We start from the raw sequence: 17,788 nt of genomic DNA on the forward strand, positions 1-17,788 counted from the left end.
CCAAAAAGAAAAAAAATCGTGAGTTGTATTCAATAGTTCAACCAATGGGACCACTTGTTTCCATGGCATACTAAAAAACAACTCACTAGGCGGTGCAAAAACCAAAATAATGACGTCAAAATGCCAGTCTTTTTGGGTTTCATTGTAGGCTATAACTTAACGATGGCTACGCTCTGACTCACGTCATACAAGCTGTTACTTAATCAGTGAATCGCCGTATTCGGAGAAAAACTCGTATTGAAACATTTTGGCCAAAAACTTGTCTTCAAATACCTATCGATAAAAATGACTCTGTTCTTGGCAAAAAAACAAAAACAAAACAAAACAAAAAAACAAACAACAAAAAAAAAGCAACCAAACTCTCAGACTGGAGCCTCGAGCGCGAAGTCTTCCATCAAGTCCAGGTCTGAGGATTTTTATTTTTTATTTTCAAGATAAAGGTCTTTTAAAATCGACCCGGCATTTGAAGGACGAGTTTTTCTGGCCAATTTTTTTAAAATACGAATTTTTCCCGATTCCAGGGTGTGAACTGGTTAATTAAAATGGTAATTTATTCCAAATTTTTCCTTTCAAAATAAGATTGCAGACATGTGGTGAAAATGTATGAGCAGAAATACAATTTTGTTAACAATGATTTCAATCACCTCAAACCACGACCGAAACAACTGAACGAATGGAAGAACTGTGATTACTTTTTGCCAATGAAGACAAGTTGAAACCAGATATGAAGCAAACGTTTATTTGAACTGGTGTGGACTGGGGGGGGGGGGGGGGGGCGTCGAGTGGTTAAGGCGTTATACTGAGATCGGGAGGTTGTTTTATATTTTATATATAGACTCTTTACTCACATTCTCTCACCGTACTCAGGTTTTAAAATGAGTACCTGGCGTTAACAGCGTTGTCTCTGTCCGAAAAAAATATAATATCGCCTAACAGGCGAAATGTCCCGTGCTATATGTTAAATGTTGTTGTTGACCAGAGGACCCTTGTAAAGCGCTTTGAGCACGTTTAGTGGATATTCTGCTATATCAAAGCTCAATTTATAAGTTAACCCCACACCTTGAACAACAATACTGCCCTGCTTTGGAAAAAACACATATTTGAAATTTGGCCCTTTTGGAAAAACACATATTTTAAAAATTTTGGCCTTTGGAAAAAACCCTATTTTAAAATTTGGCCTTTGGAAAAACACATATTTTAAAATTTGGCCTTTGGAAAACACATATTTTAAAATTTGGCCAGAAATCAAAAACGTCCATCTAATATCGATCGATTTAAATGACTCTCATCTTGGCAAAATCTCTCAAACCCGGGACTTCGCCATCCATCTACCTATTCACCTATCAATCTATCTGTCTATCCATTACCTATCCACCTATCTATCTATCTCTCTATCTATCTATCTATCTATCTATCTATCTTCTTCCTATTATCCATCGATCACCTATTTATCTACCCATATATCTTTCGCTTTCTCTCCTTTTCTCTCTCTCTCTCTCTTCTTCTTTTTCTTTCTCTCTCTCTCTCTTTTTTTTTTTGTCTTTCTCTCTAACTTGTTCTCGATCTTTTCTTTGCTATAATTCTCTCATTCTCTCTGTCTCCTCTGTCTGTCCACCTCTCACTCTCACTCTCTCTCTCTCTCTCTCGCTCTCTCTCTCTCTCACACACACACACACACACACTTTCCCCCCCCCTCTCTCTCTCACTCTTTCCACCCCCTCTCTCTCTCTCTCTCCTCTCTCTCTCTCTCTCTCCTCTCTCTTTAAATCCCCCCCCCCTTTTTCCTATCTCTCTCTCTCTCTCTCTCTCTCTCTCTCTTCTCTCTCTCTCTCTTCGTCTCATTTAGAAATACGCCAAAGGTAACTCGACGTCATCATCATTAGCAAATGTCACCGATTCATCCTTTCTGTTGTTTAACTTTTACTTTGGTCAATCTATTGATTCACATTTTTCACATACAATTGTAAAACACTTAAAGTCTGTTATCATAACGAGATAACAATACGTTTCGTATATTATTTTACTACAACAGAGAATGTAATGAACTTTTAAATTTCTGTTATCAGCCTTTCTACAGCTGGGTTCGTTCATTGATTTATTAACCCATTAAATTTTGCAAACTGACCTTTTGTTATATAAGTAGTGCCATGCTCTGAAAACAAAAAAAACAAAACACGTATTTGATTTTACATTGTTCCGGAAGTCCCGGGGTTTGTGAGTTATGGCAAATGAGGGTCATTTTAATTTGATCGATATTTGAAAGACAAGTTTTATGGACAAAATTTAAGATACGTGTTGTTGTTGGGTTTTTTTCTGGTTTTTTTTTTTTGTTTTTTTTTTTAATTTTTTTTTTTTTTTAGATGCAGATTACGGCAGTGTTTTGTCAACAACAAATCATAACATTTACACAAGTTTTATAAATTTTTTTGAACTTTGAAATATTTGATGTAAATGTGTTATAGTTGTGATAGAGTGAGATTGTGTTGTTGTCCTATTGGGCACTCGGTCAGATGTGACGAATGTGTTGTTGTTTTGGGGGGTACACTGTGTCGTGCGTTGTTGTTGTTGTTGTTGTTGTTGTCGTTGTTGTTGTTGTTGTTGTTGTTGTTGTTGTTGTTGTTGTTGTTGTTGGGGCACTCGGTAAGATATGTCGCGTGTGTTTTTTGTGTTTTTATTTTTTTTTTGTTTTTTTTTTAGCTCCAACTCCTTTGTTGAAAAGAAGTCTTGTTTCTCCAAATCAATTTTATTGATATTCATATTGTGGAAGGCTTGATGTGTTGTTATTTGACTGATATTTCTATTTGTGTTTGTGTGTGCGTGTATGTGTGTGTGTGAGAGAGAGTGAGTGAGAGAGAGAGAGAAGAGAGAGAGAGAGAGAGAGAGAGAGAGAGAGAGAGAGAGATAGAGAGGCAGGGGCGTCGCCGCCTTCGTATGGGGAGAGGAGGTGGGGGGGGGGGGGGGGGGGGGGCATCAACAGAAAATTTGATTCAGTTACAGTCTCTTCCCAAATGAGTGATTCTTTTTCTTTTCCACCGGCTATTCGATTTTCTTCGACTGCGCTGCAATAATAACTATTTGACTCCAAAAACATGAGATATGTAATTCGTTATGCTATGGACAGAATGCGCTTGGCCAACGAGTTCACAACATTGCCATCCGGAAGTATAACGGACCAACACACAAACTCTGTGTAAACCATGAACTTTATAGTTGGTTAATACAGTTTAGTGAGAAAAACTCACAAACGCGGGATGGCAAAAACAATAACAAAGGCTGAGTGACGTCATCTTCGAACTATCTATAGATAGTGTGCGCTTGGCTAAAACGCTCACAACATTGCACCCGGAAATATAACTCTGTGTACCTTAAACGTTTATAGGTAGAATGAAGTTGACGTCACTCATGTCTTTGTTATTGTTTTTTTTTTGCCATCCACGTTTATGAGTAGTTTCACTAAACTATAAAACTTCAATGTTACACATAGTTTTTTGTGTTGGTCCGTTATACTCCCGGATGGCAATGTTGTGAACTTCTTAGCAAGCGCATATTATCTATACGATAATGTCACTTGTTATTGTTTTTTGCCATCCGCGTTTATGAGTAATTCTCACTAAACTGTCTTAACCAGACTATAAACGATCATGGTAACACCGTTTTGTGTGTTAGCCAGTTATACTTCCGGATGGCAATGTTGTGAACTTCTTAGCCAAGTGCATTACTATCTATATAAGGGTTTTCTGGCCAAAAGGAATGAAAAAAAAGTCTTTTGTGCGTGTTTGTTAGATTTGTTCATTGTTGATTATTCCGTTGCCATGGTAACAGTACGATTATAGTATATTATTATGATTGTTATTTATAATAATATGCCATTACCAAATTAACCATTTTTATTCGTCAGGTCAACAACTCAGCATCTCGCTCGAGTTGTTAATATGTGAGTCCAGCGTCTCGCTAATGTCCAGCATTTCGCTATGATCATCATTTCGCTCGAGTTTTAAGTACGTATGTCCAGCATTTCGCTCGAGTTTTAAGTACGTATGTCCAGCATTTCGCTCGTTTTGTAAGTATGTGAAACAATGAAGATAGTGGCCAATGAGAAAGCTGTGATAAGAGAGGTATTGCTGCCTCTTCCTACTTGTTAGATGTTGCTGTTGGCTTTGGACATTTTACAAAGCGCCTTGAGCACTTTTAGTAGATATTGATTCTAAACAAACAGGCTTCTAGTGTGTGTGTGTGTTTTTTAAATTCTCCAAAATTATCAACAAAATGAGACATTCTAGCTTGAGACTGGAAAAATGTCATGGGAACTCTATAATTATAATAAATCATTCACCTTAACTAAGCCAATCACACACCTCTCATTCGTCCTTAGTGTTTTATTCATCGTGTTTTGTTGATAAAGAGGAAACCCGAAACGTCCATGGTATAAATCTTCGTTTAATAAATTGGGCATTAAATTGTATCATTTTTCGTTATTGTTAAACATTTTTTTTAAATTGCCAAATCCATACCTTTAATGAATTCCTTGGATTTTAGTACTTATTGTCCAATCTTTCATTAATTATAATATATGAGTTTTCTGTCCATTTGGAATAAACAAACAAACAAACAAACAAACAAACAATCAAACAAAAAGACTGGTCAGTGTTTGCTAGATGATCTGTTGGTTGTCATGGCGACTGTTCTATTTAAGGTACTCTACGTAAGTATCGTTTATAATGTGTGCTATTAACAAATTAACCGGGGTTTTTTTTTTTTTGTTTGTTTCTTCGCTCGTCTAGTCAGCATTTCAGATGATGATGAGAGTGGTTAGTCGCAGATGTCTGCCGCAGTGTAAAAAAAAAAAACAACAAAAAAATAAAAAAACAAACAAACAACCCCCGCCCCAAAAAAAACAAAAAACAAAAAACAAAACAACAAAACAAAACAAACAACAAAACAACAATCACAAAACACAGATCCTGATAATGTTTTTATTCAATAATTCATGTTAACAGCTATTTTTCGTCTCTGTATGCATATGCACGTTTTGGTGCATGTGTTTGTCGTTGTGAGGGTATATAAATATTTATATATATATATTATATATATATATATATATATATATATATATATATATTTGTGTGTGTGTGTGTGTGTGTGTGTGTGTGCTTGTATAAATGGGTGTGTGGACAAAAATGTTTTAATGATGTTTTACAATTTTGTGCGCCTAGCAGCTGTTTTGTCAACGTGATTGGGCGCTATACAATATAAACTTTATTATTATTATTATTATTGTTATTATTATTATTATTATTATTATTATTATTATTATTATTATTATTATTATGATGATGATGATGATGATGATGATGATGATGATGATGATGATGATGATGATGATGATGATGATGATGATGAATTTTTTTTTGCCAGAATACCAGTCAATCAAATGACGACCATCGATCTTGTATAAAAACTATCAAACCTAGGACTTCTTGAAAGTGAAAATGAGTACCTGACCATAAATAAAGAACGTGGTCTCTGTCAGAAATCTAATTGTGTCAGTGCATGACATAATCAGTCGGAGGGTGAACATTTTGGATTTTTTTCTGAAGGAATATGGTCCCCAGAGCATTTTAATCTTTATTTGAAGAAAATCGGGTGATTTTTCATGAAGTTATGGTCAGATGCAATTGAAAGGTATCCAGCAACTTTTCTCAAATTTCATACTTTTTTAACTCGACTAGTTGTAAAAATATTTAAGAAGTGAAATTAAACTTTGATATTTCACGAAGATGTACAAAAAGGGTTGATTGTAATCATGTATGACAAGAACTCATTTTTGATAAAAATTGACTTTCTAACTAAACTTGGCAATATCTCATTTCGAAGCTTTTCTCACCATCCGACTGATTATGTCATTCACTGTAACATTTGTGGTATGGCCTAACAAGCGTCGAATAAGAGTCTGAGTGATCCCTAACAAAATCATCTTTTAGCCCAATCACATCTAGCTAAAGAACAAACCGTGGGCCCCCATAGATCAGTTGCTAGAGCACTCGCTTCACACGCAAAGGGACCTAGACCGATACTGGGTGCAGTCGAGATTTTTCTGACACGCACCCCCCCCCCCCTCCCCCACCCAGCGGTGAATGGGCAGTTGAGTCTTTTAGATTTGGCGGAAAGTATTTTGCGATAGACTAGCGTCCTAACCAAAGGATAGCGAGCAATTGCTACATCTGTTTCACGCTTTAGAAACGAAATACGCCCTTCCGCCACGTCATCATTAGATACCGTCGCCTTGGCATTCCGTGAAGGAATATAGGTAATCCATCAAACTAGATGTCTGATGTCAACAGGAATCCCTTATGTTGTCCAAAGAGGTGGGGGGGTGGGGGGTAGTGCGGGGCGGTCCTTGGCAAGCTTAAGGACCACGGTCCTACGGTCCTTGGGGAATGAAGACCTTTTCGACATTGAACATTCCTGAGAGACTGTTTGAAATTCGAACCGGTTTGACCTTTGAGACCGTGGGATCGTTCATTCTTGAACCGTTAAAGACCGCTACACGATGAAAACCGTGGTCTACAGGAGTAAAACACACGGAGTAGTCACACTCATTTCAAATTGTAACCTAATTAGAGAAGATGGGTGATGCCTTCTTTATTTGCTCACCGTACTTCATTGTTACTTCGATAATTTAATAAAATTTGAAATTTATCCCCATTAACGGAGATAATGGCATCGCCCAAGGCGTTGATCGAGTTGTTCGTGGCGTTGATACACACACGCAACTCCTACCCCCCCCCCCCCCCACACACACACATTAGAGGGCAGCGAGCATTGAAGAGTAAGAGAGAGACGTGAAGTTATAATAAGAGGGGGTGGATGAGGTAATAGTAATAAGAGGGGTCGATGGTGACTTTTCGCCAGATCTAACAAACTCAGCTACCCATTCATTGCTGAGTAGACAGGGATTCAGAAAAAAATCGACTGCACCCGGGATCGATCTCTGGCCCTTTGCGTATAAAGAGAGTGCTCTATCAACTGAGCTATCGGGGTCCCCAAATATTCTATTGGACTTTTTTAAAATTCAGACGTTATAACTGGGTTTTTTGGAAGGAAGAAACTAATGAAACTCATATTATTTGATTAGTAAAAACACCAAACGAAATTTTAATATTATTGTATTATTTTAAATGACAACACTGCGATAGAAAGGAGTGGTGACAAGAGATGGACAAAAGAAAACAAAAATCGGATTTGCTACTTGCTAGGTTCGACACACACACACACACACACACACACACACACAAACACACACATCTTTAGTAGTCACATACATTTCAAACAATAACCCATTAGAGAAGAGGGGTCATGCCTTCACCATAGATCATTGTCATTGCGATCATTATGGTGTAGTAAATTTTGAAATTTACCCCGTATAATGGAATCGTCCAAGGCGTGCGCCTCCTGTTCCCCCCATCTCACACACGAAAGGGCGGTTTGCGGAGTGGAGGTTGGTGGTCGTCTGCCTGTGTCGTTTAGTGTATGGCAAAGGGGGGTGGGTGCGATTAATTAAGTGGGATGGGTGGTGATTGGTGGAAGATAGGCAACCGAAGCAACGAATCGCTGGGGAAGTAGTAGGCTATGGCGCGAGACCGTAGGACCGTGGTTCTTGCAAGGACCGCCCCGCACTAGTTGAAAGGTGAAAAGAAGTGAGGACCGCCGCCGGTCTTCCCCTATGGGACCGGTCTTCGGTTCACAGCTAAAGGACCGTGGGACCGCGGTCCAGACCGGTCTTCAGCGCGGCACTAGTGGGGGGGGGGGGGGGGGGGGGGGGGAGGTAGATCACGATAAATTATACTTTATCTATAGATTCTACCTATCTACGCTATTCCTCTCAAATTCTCTTACCCAATATTAATATCTTCCTGGTCTATTTTTTTTATTCTATGAGGCTATGTGGTCTTGTGGTATGGCATTGGCTTTTGGGTCGGAAGGTCCTGGGTTCGAGCCTCGCTCGGCACATAGTTGAGTCCTTGTAGAAGGCTCTTTACTCACATTCTCTCACCGTACTCTAGTGTAAAATTAATATCTGGCCGTAAACAGCATTGTATCTGTCCGAAAAAATTGTAATTTCGTCTAACAGGTGCCATGTCCCGTCCTACGTGTTAAACGTTGCTGTTGGCCAGGGACCCCTTGTAAAGCGCTTTGTTGAGCACGTTTAATGGATATTGGGCTATATTAAAAAGCTCTTTTAAAAAAAAAAATAAAGTAAGTTCATTTTTTTGCTGACATCCGTGTCAAATATTTTTCTGCTGTTTGTCTGGATTATCGGTCGTGATAAATTATTGTTTTTATTGATTTAAAAAAAAAAAAAGACTGACGAAGGATTTGAACCCCAAACTTTCCGCGTTGTTTTTTCTTGTTTTGTTTTGAAACTGTTGTATTCATTTTATTGCATTACTTTTTACCGTCCTCAGATTCTAATAGATAGTATGCAAATGACGTCACTCAGGCCTTTGTTATTGTTTTTGCCATCCGCGTTTGTGAGTTGATCTCACTAAACTGTATTAACCAGACTATAAAAGTTCATGGTTACACAGAGTTTGTGTGTTGGTCCGTTATACTTCCGGATGGCAATGTTGTGAACTCCTTGGCCAAGCGCATTCTATCTATAGCTTCGTATTTCGATCCTTTTTTTCCCTTACGCCCCTCTGTGTAACAAACTGGGAGACGGGAGGTAAGCGATGCAATATTAAATGGTGCAAAAATATTTATCCAGTTATCTCCGCTGCACACATCCCCGCGCATTTTTAATTTTATCAAAACAAACTAAATAATAGTTGGCTGAAGAAAGCTTTTGAGTCCGAAACGTTCTATGTTTGGTATTTTGTTCTTGTTTGAAATTGTTTTATTCATTTTAATTTTTTTACTCAACCTTAACACTGTTCTAAGACCGTAGCACATAAAAGTGAGGGTTGGATTTTTGAGGGTGATTTTTTTGTGGTCAAAATATTTTTAATTTTTTTTTTTCCAGTATAGATAGAATGCGCTTGGCCAAGGAGTTCACAACATTGCCATCCGGAAGTAGAACGGACCAACACACAAACTCTGTGTAACCATGAACTTTTAAAGTCTGGTTAATACAGTTTAGTGAGAACAACTCACAAACGCGGATGGCAAAAACAATAACAAAGGCCTGAGTGACGTCATCTGCATACTATCTATAGATAGTATGCGCTTGGCCAAGAAGCTCATAACATTGCCATCCGTAAGTATAACGGACCAACACACAAAACTGTGTGTATCCATGAACGTTTATAGTCAGGTTAATACAGTTCAGTGAGCATTACTCATAAACGCGGATGGCAAAAAAAAAAAACAATAACAAAGACCTGAGTGACGTCATCTTCGAACTATCTTTTGGATGGTCTCTAATATAACCTTTTAACAAACGTATTCTGGAGAGACGCGTGTTTAAAAATTTGGCCATAAAACCCGCCCGTCAAATAGCGATCCATTTAAATGATCCTCACATTGGCCAAAACTCTCAAACCTGGATTTTAAGGAAGACCTCGCGTAGTCCCAGGTCTGAGAGATTTTGACAAGATGAGTGTTCATTTAAATCAAACAATATTTGAAGGACGAATTTTCTGGCCAGATTTTTTAAATACGTATATTTCCAGAGTGGACGCTTGACAAAGAATGTACTAGGAGGTTAGAGGCATTTGTGACCCAACGTCTCAAAACGGTATTATGTCGGGATGACCCAGATGCTAAAAAGTCAAATTAAAGGTAAACTGGACAAAATTATGAATTGTTGGTATTTAGCCACCTGAAATATGATATTCATTTTCCTCAATAAAATTTATAAACTCAACGCAAGTCTGATATTAATTTCTGGCTACAAATTTAATTTTCAGCATCTTAATGATCCGGACTTAATACCGTTTTGAGACGAGGGATCACATTTGAGATGTGGATGTATAGAAGAATGTTGAGGCTATCATCATGGACAGACAGGTATACGAAAGAGGAAGTGTTGGAAAAAAAGTGAGAAAGGGAGGAATGTTGATCGAGACCATCAGAAAGAGGCAGTTACGGTTTCTGGGACATACGTAATGTGTGGAGGAGTGACCTAATAGAAAAGTTGGTAACATCTGCTGGGATGATCGAAGGAAAGAGAGCTAGAGGAAGACAAATAATGACAAATCTAGTTAACCTAAGACTGGTCAAAAGTGATATACATAAAAGCAACGCAGATTTCATGCGCACCTCAGAGGATCGTGATTCGTGGAGAGAGCTGACCGGAAACGTGCTCAAGAGTACAAGCCACGATGGATGATGATGATAGTTAACCCTCTCCTTAACAACCATTGGAAAATCGTCAAATTCGTTACGATACAATCAACAATTTTATCTTTCTGATTTCTGATTTGTTGTTGTATCTAGCTATAAAAACTTGACTATAAAAACTGTGTTGCAAAGCTCTTTTTGCTGAACAATATTATGTATAGATAGTTCGAAGATGACGTCACTCAGGTCTTTGTTATTGTTTTTTGCCATCCGCGTTTATGAGTAATGCTCACTGAACTGTATTAACCTGACTATAAACGTTCATGGATACACACAGTTTTGTGTATTGGTCGGTTATACTTCCGGATGGCAATGTTGTGAGCTTCTTAGCCAAGCGCATACTATCTATAGAATGCACTTGTTGCTTTTCTGGTTGAGTAAGAAAATTCTAGAGATAGTATGCGCTTGGCTAAGAAGCTCATAACATTGCCATCCGGAAGTATAACGGACCAACACACAAAACTATGTGTAACCATGAACTTTTATAGTCTGGTTCATACAGTTTAGTGAGAAGTACTCGTAAACGTGGATGGCGAAAACAATAACAAAGACTTGATTGACGTCATCTTCGTTCTATCTATAGTGCGGGTTGGTGCAAAGGTTCGGTGAAAATTCTGAAAATGGCTGGTAAGGAGAGAGTTAATTTATATTGACAACGCCATCCAGGCAGTTGCGGTAAGGCAGGTGATATTTATAAAACGGTATAAAGTGTCGATTCCAATACACTTAAGCAGTCGTGACACCACTTCCCTTGTAATGACGCATAGTAACAATGGCGGACGCCCTTATGAAATACTTCTCAGACGAGCATAACGCTGTATCCAGAGGAGAAAGGCATAACTCTGATCATGTTTTGACGTTGATACGTACATTCTGATCAAACAACATGCGAAGAAGTTCTAGCCAGCATGAAGAATAAAAAGTACCGATTCTCTTTGTTTAGAACCAAGCTGCTGATTGCTGGATGGACGTGACGTCAGACTATTGAATCCAATTCCTATTCAAGGAGCTTCGTAATAAGAATCCCAACTATCAGGCTACCAGATGGCCACGTGTTGTGGCCAAAATAATGTATTTTTACACAGAGAATCGTGTTTCTATTACCGATTAATTTATTAAATTGGCCACAGCATGTGTAGAGTGTGGCCTTGTGGGGTTCTATTTTGCCACTTTTTTAAAGTCGAGGACCTCTGGCCACCTGGCAGCCGTGTGATCAACAAAGTCAAAAATATCACATTAACCCACTCAGCCCTAAGACCCACTATATCCGTAGTTGATGATGATGATGATGATGATGATGATGATGATGATGATGATGATGATGATATGATGATGATGATAATGATGACGACGGCAATGATGATAACGATGATGATGATGATGATGATATGATGATGATGATGATGATGATGATGATGATGATGATGATGATGATGATGATAACGATGATGATGATGATGATACCGGTGATGATGATGATGATGATGATGATGATAATGATGATGATGATGGTGATGATGATGATGATGATGATGATGATGATGATGATGATGATGATGATGATGATGATGATGATGATGATGATGATGACGGCAATGATGTTATGATGATTATGGTAACGATGATGATGATATGACGATGATGATGATGATGATGATGATGATGATGATGATGATGATGATGATAACGATGATGATGATGATGATAACGGTGATGATGATGATGATAATGATGATGATGATGGTGATGATGATGATAATGGTGATGATGATGATGATGATGATGATGATGATGATGATGATGATGATGATGATGATGATGATGATGATGATGATGATGATGATGATGATGATGACGGCAATGATGTTATGATGATTATGGTAACGATGATGATGATATGACGATGATGATGATGATGATGATGATGATGATGATGATGATGATGATGATGATGATGATGATGATGACATGATTTGTTCAAAGAACGAGTATGGTTATTGGGCAGAAAAGACCTATGATATATTACATTCTTGGACTTGAACCTGAACTGTCTCCCTCTCAGCCACCGACTCTGGCTAGAACAAGGACAAAACCAAGTGATCTCATTCTAAGACAAGGACAGACTAGAAAGCAAACAAGCAAAAAATAAAACAACAAATATATAAGGAACGAAACTCACGTCCCTCAGCTCTTTGATATTGTTTTTAGCCAGCCATTTTCAGTATTTTGAAGCATATCACTTAGCCCTTGGCCTGTTGTTCTCCTGGTTCGAACCCAGTGCAACGTTTACTCACAATACGCTTCAACAGTCGTAACTTCCCTCGTAATGACGCATGTTAACTTAGTAACTTGCTCTAAACTATCGGAAGAATTGCGGACGCCCTTATGAAATATTTCTCAGACGAGCATAAAAGTGTATCCAGAGGAGAAAAACATTATAAACATGATCTTGTTTTGACATTCTGATCAAAAGACATATGAAAAGTTTAAGCTAACATGAAGAATAAAAAGTACCGATTTTCTTTGTTGAGAACCACGATGGCCGCCGTTGATGGGCGACGTGAGATCAGACTATTGAACACAATTACACACAAGTATAAAATAAGTCGAGTGCCAGGCCGATAAATAAATGTGTTTTCAGAATTGGATTCAGTAGTCTGATGTCACGCGCCCGGCAACGGCGGCCATCTTGGTTCTAAACAAAGAAAATCTTTACTTTTTATTCTTCATGCTGGCGAGAACTTTTCATTCCCTTTTCATATGCCTTGTGATCAGAATGTGTAAAAGTCAAAACATGATCAAATTGATGGGGGTTTTTTTCCTCTGGATACGTTTTTAAGCTCGCCGGAGAAATATTTCATACGGCGTCCGCCATTGTTCCGATAGTTTAGAGCCAGTGTTACTAAGTTACCATACGTCATTAGGAAGGAAGTGACGATACGACTATTGAATCCTATTGTGCTAGTGATTTACAGGTGTCGGGGGTCCCGATAACTCAGTTGGGAGAGCACTCGTTTCACATGCAAAGGGACTGAGATCGATCCTAGCTGAAGTCGCGATTATTTTTCTGTACATCCCTGTCAACCCAGCAGTGATTGGGGTAGCTGAGTCTGTTATATCAGACTTTGCAATAGACGAGCGTCCTATCCAAAGGGTAGAAAGGAATTAGTATTATCCATTTTAAGCTATAAAAACCTGGATGAAAAATCCGGCTCTACGAGCCTAATGGCTCAAAAGGGTTACGTTTTATTTCGGACGCCATGTCGTCTCGTCCTACATATTTAGTGTTGCTGTTAGCTTGGGACATCATGTTAAGCGTTTTTAGCACATTTGGTGAATATACCGATTTAAAACAAGCTCAAGATTAAACGCGGTGCTAGGTTAGAGTCTTATAGATAGTATGCGCTTGGCTAAGAAGCTCGTAACATTGCCATCCGGAAGTATAACGGACCAACACACAAAACTGTGTGTATCCATGAAAGTTTATAGTCAGGTTAATACAGTTCAGTGAGCATTACTCATAAACGCGGATGGCAAAAAACATCAACAAAGACCTGAGTGACGTCATCTTCGAACTATCTATAATAATACTCCGTTTGTAAAGAGTTAAAGACAGTTTGTGTGCCTTTCCGATGCTGTTAACCTTGATATGTTGTAAGTTGATGAGTTCAACGGTGACTCTGGGGTGTCAAATACTCTTCAACAGTCGTAACGTCACTTCCTTCCTAATGACGTATGGTAACTTAGTAACACCGGCTCTAAACTATCGGTACAATGGCGGACGCCGTATGAAATATTTCTCCGGCGAGCATAAAAGCATATCCAGAGGGGAACAAAACGCATAAATTTGATCATGTTTTGACTTTTACACATTCTGATCACAAGGCATATGAAAAGTTCTAGCCAGCAGGAAAAATAAAAAGTAATGATTTTCTTTGCTTAGAACCAAGATGGCCAACGTTGCCGGCCGGCGTGACATCAGACTATTGAATCGTATTACAGCCCTGGGTCATGGCCTTCGTAAACTCATGGCCTGACATGATACTGACCAACAAATGACGTCAAAAGACCAGTTTTTGGCCACACAAGAAAACAAATCGGGAGTTGTATTCAATAGTTCAATAAGAAAGTCTATGATCTGTGGGTTCATCAAGTTGGCACATTTTTATGATGATTCATTTCCTTCTGGTCGCTCTAATAACACGTTGTGGTGATTGTATAGATAGTATGCTCTTGGCTTAGAAGCTCATAACAATGCCATCCGGAAGTATAACGGACCAACACACAAAACAATGTGTAACCATGAAATTTTATAGTCTGGTTAATACAGCTTAGTGAGAATCACTCACAAACGCGGATGGCAAAAAGCAATAACAAAGACATGTGACGTCTATAGATAGTTCGAAGGTGACGTCAGTCAGGTCTTTGTTATTGTTTTTTGCCATTCGCGTTTATGAGTAATGCTCACTCAACTGTACTAACCTGACTATAAACGTTCATGGATACACACAGTTTTGTGTGTTGGTCCGTTATACTTCCGGATGGCAATGTTATGAGATTCTTAGCCAAGCGCATACTATATATAAATAGAATTATGTATTGAATATAATATGGGTCTCTCTCTCTCTCTTTCTCTCTCTCTATCTCTCTCTCTCTCTCTCTGTGTCTCTGTCTCTGTCTATCTATCTATCTATCTATCAATCTATCTATCTATCTATCAATCTATCTATCTATCTATCTATCTATCTATCTATCTATCTATCTATCTATCTATCTATCTATCTATCTATCTATCTATCTATCTATCAATCTATCTATCTATCTATCTTTCAACCTATCTTTCAATCTATCTATCTATCTTTCAATTTACCTATCTATCTATTTATCCAACTCTTTCTTTCTCTATCGATCTACCTAAGACATCATATAATATCACCTCTCTCTCTCTCTCTCTCTCTCTCTCTATATATATATATATATATATATATATATATATATATATATATATATATATATATATATATATATATATATATATATATATATATATATCCCGACTCTTTCTCTTTCGATCTATCTATCATATAATATATCACCTCTCTCTCTCTCTCTCCCTCTCTCTCTCTCTCTCTCTCTCTCTCTCTCTCTCTCCCTCTCTCTCTCTCTCTCTCTTGCTCCCTCGCTCGCCATCTTTTCTCTCAAACACTGTATGTATGTGTGTGTATATTGCATGCATGTGCTTGTGTGTAAATGTGTATGAGTTTATCATATCTACATATTATTATGTGTACGTGTGTTGACGTTTGAAATGAGTTGTGGGCGTTTTTCACCAAGTGACCGACTGCCAAAGGGAAGTGTTGGACGAGGGGGAGAGGGGGGTGGGGGGTGGGGGGGGGGGGGGGGGGGGGGGGAGTGGACGTCGTATTAAATCGTCAATACAGCAAGTCGCGGTCTTTCTATCTCATGGCCGTCGACAAATCCATCACCTCACCTGTACTACCAGTCAAGGTACATACGGACGTACACATACATCCAGGTAGTATAGTCAAGCGTGAGTTGGTGGTGGTGGTGTGTGTGTGTGTGTGTGTGTGTGTGTGTGTGTGTCTGTCTGACTGACCGTTTACTTCCAATGACCACCACCATCACCAGTACGATACTCACCTCCCCCCCCCCCCCCCCCCCCCCCCCAACTACCACAACCACAATAACCACGACCATCAGTTCAGTGTCAGTCAGTCAGATACTGATGGGCATCGAAGCAAACCAATTTAACGAGAACAGCCAGAAGTGTAAGAAATAAATTGAACTGTTATATAGGGCATTATCCACCAAACGTGCTCAAAGCGCTTTACAAAGGATCCCTGGCCAACAGCAACACTTAACATGTAGAAACGAGACATAATGCCTGTAAGGCGATATTACAATTTGTATTCCGAAAGAGACGACGCTGTTGACGGCCAGGTACTCATTTTACGCATGTGTACGGTGAGAGACTGTGAGTAAAGAGCCTTTTCCAAGGACTCAACTTTGCGCCGAGCGAGCGAAGCTCGTACCCAGGAACTTCCGATCCTAAAGCGAGTGTCATACCATAAGACACATAGCATGCAGCAACACCGTTACTCATGATACGCTGAGAAAACATAGTTAAAAAACTACTTTAAAACAAAATTGACCAGAACCATTTCCTCAAAATATAGAGAGTATGAAGTTGACGTCACTCAGGTCTTTGTTATTGTATTTTTTGGCCAGTGTCAGGCTATAAGTTTACGATGGCTACGGTCAGGCTATAGATAGATCGAAGTTGACGTCACTCGGGTCTTTATTATTGTTTTTTGCCATCCGCGTTTATGAGTAATTCTCACTGAACTGTATTATCCAGACTATAAACGTTTAAGGTTACACAGAGTTTTGTGTGTTGGCCCGTTATACTTCCGGATGGCAATGTTGTAAGCTTCCTAGCCATACTTGACATCTATCCATAGATTTATAAAGATGTATACTAAGAAGTCTTAGGTTCGAGATTTTTTGTGAAGTCTGGGGTCACTTTAACCAAATTAACTGCAGTACTCTGGAAAAACTCGTATTTAAAAAATTGGCCAGAAAACTCGTCCTTCAAATGTTGATCGATTTAAATGACCCTCGTCCTAGCAAAAGAACTCTCAAACCTGGGACTTCAAGGAACACCTCACAAGGTCCAAGGTTTGAGGGTTTTGTCAAGATGAGGGTCATTTAAATCGATCGATATTTGAAGGACGAGTTTTCTGGCTAGATTTTCATTTACAAGTATTGCAGTGAACTGGTTAACCATTTGATGTTTGAAGGACGAGTTTTTATTTCTGACCAAAGTGGGAAGAATGTGTCTTTCATTGAGATTTTATATAGCGCAATATCCACTTAACGTGCTCAAAGCGCTTTGCAAGGGGTCCCTGGTCAACAGCAACATTTAACATGTAGGACGAGACATGACGCCTGTTAGGCGATATTACAATTTTTCGGACAAAGACAAAGCTGTTAACGGCCAGGTACTCATTTTACACCTGAGTACGGTGAGAGAATGTGAGTAAACAGTCTTTTCCAAGGACTCAACTATGCGTCGAGCGAGGCTCGAACCCAGGACCTTCCGATCCGAAAGCGAGTGTCATACCACTAGACCACATAGCCGCTCTTGATACTGAGAAAGTAGAATAGCGATAAATACTTGAAAGCCAATGTGTATGTGTGTGTTAGTGAATGGCTTGAAGACTGTCCGCAAATAGGGAAGGTTTTTGTTGTTTCCTTTTAACCGATTTTAATATGTTTTACTTGACATAGTTTTGCAATGGGGGACATATATATATATATATATATATATATATATATATATATATATATATGAGCCAAGGTCAAAAGGTGCCCGCCTGATACCAGTGTTAAGAAAATTTGATTTTTACTTAATTATAGGCTTTTT

This window comes from Berghia stephanieae, chromosome 1 (genome assembly GCF_034508935.2).
Source record: "Berghia stephanieae isolate SIO BIC M18660-M18661 chromosome 1, UCSD_Bste_1.3, whole genome shotgun sequence".
Lineage (NCBI taxonomy): Eukaryota > Metazoa > Mollusca > Gastropoda > Nudibranchia > Aeolidiidae > Berghia > Berghia stephanieae.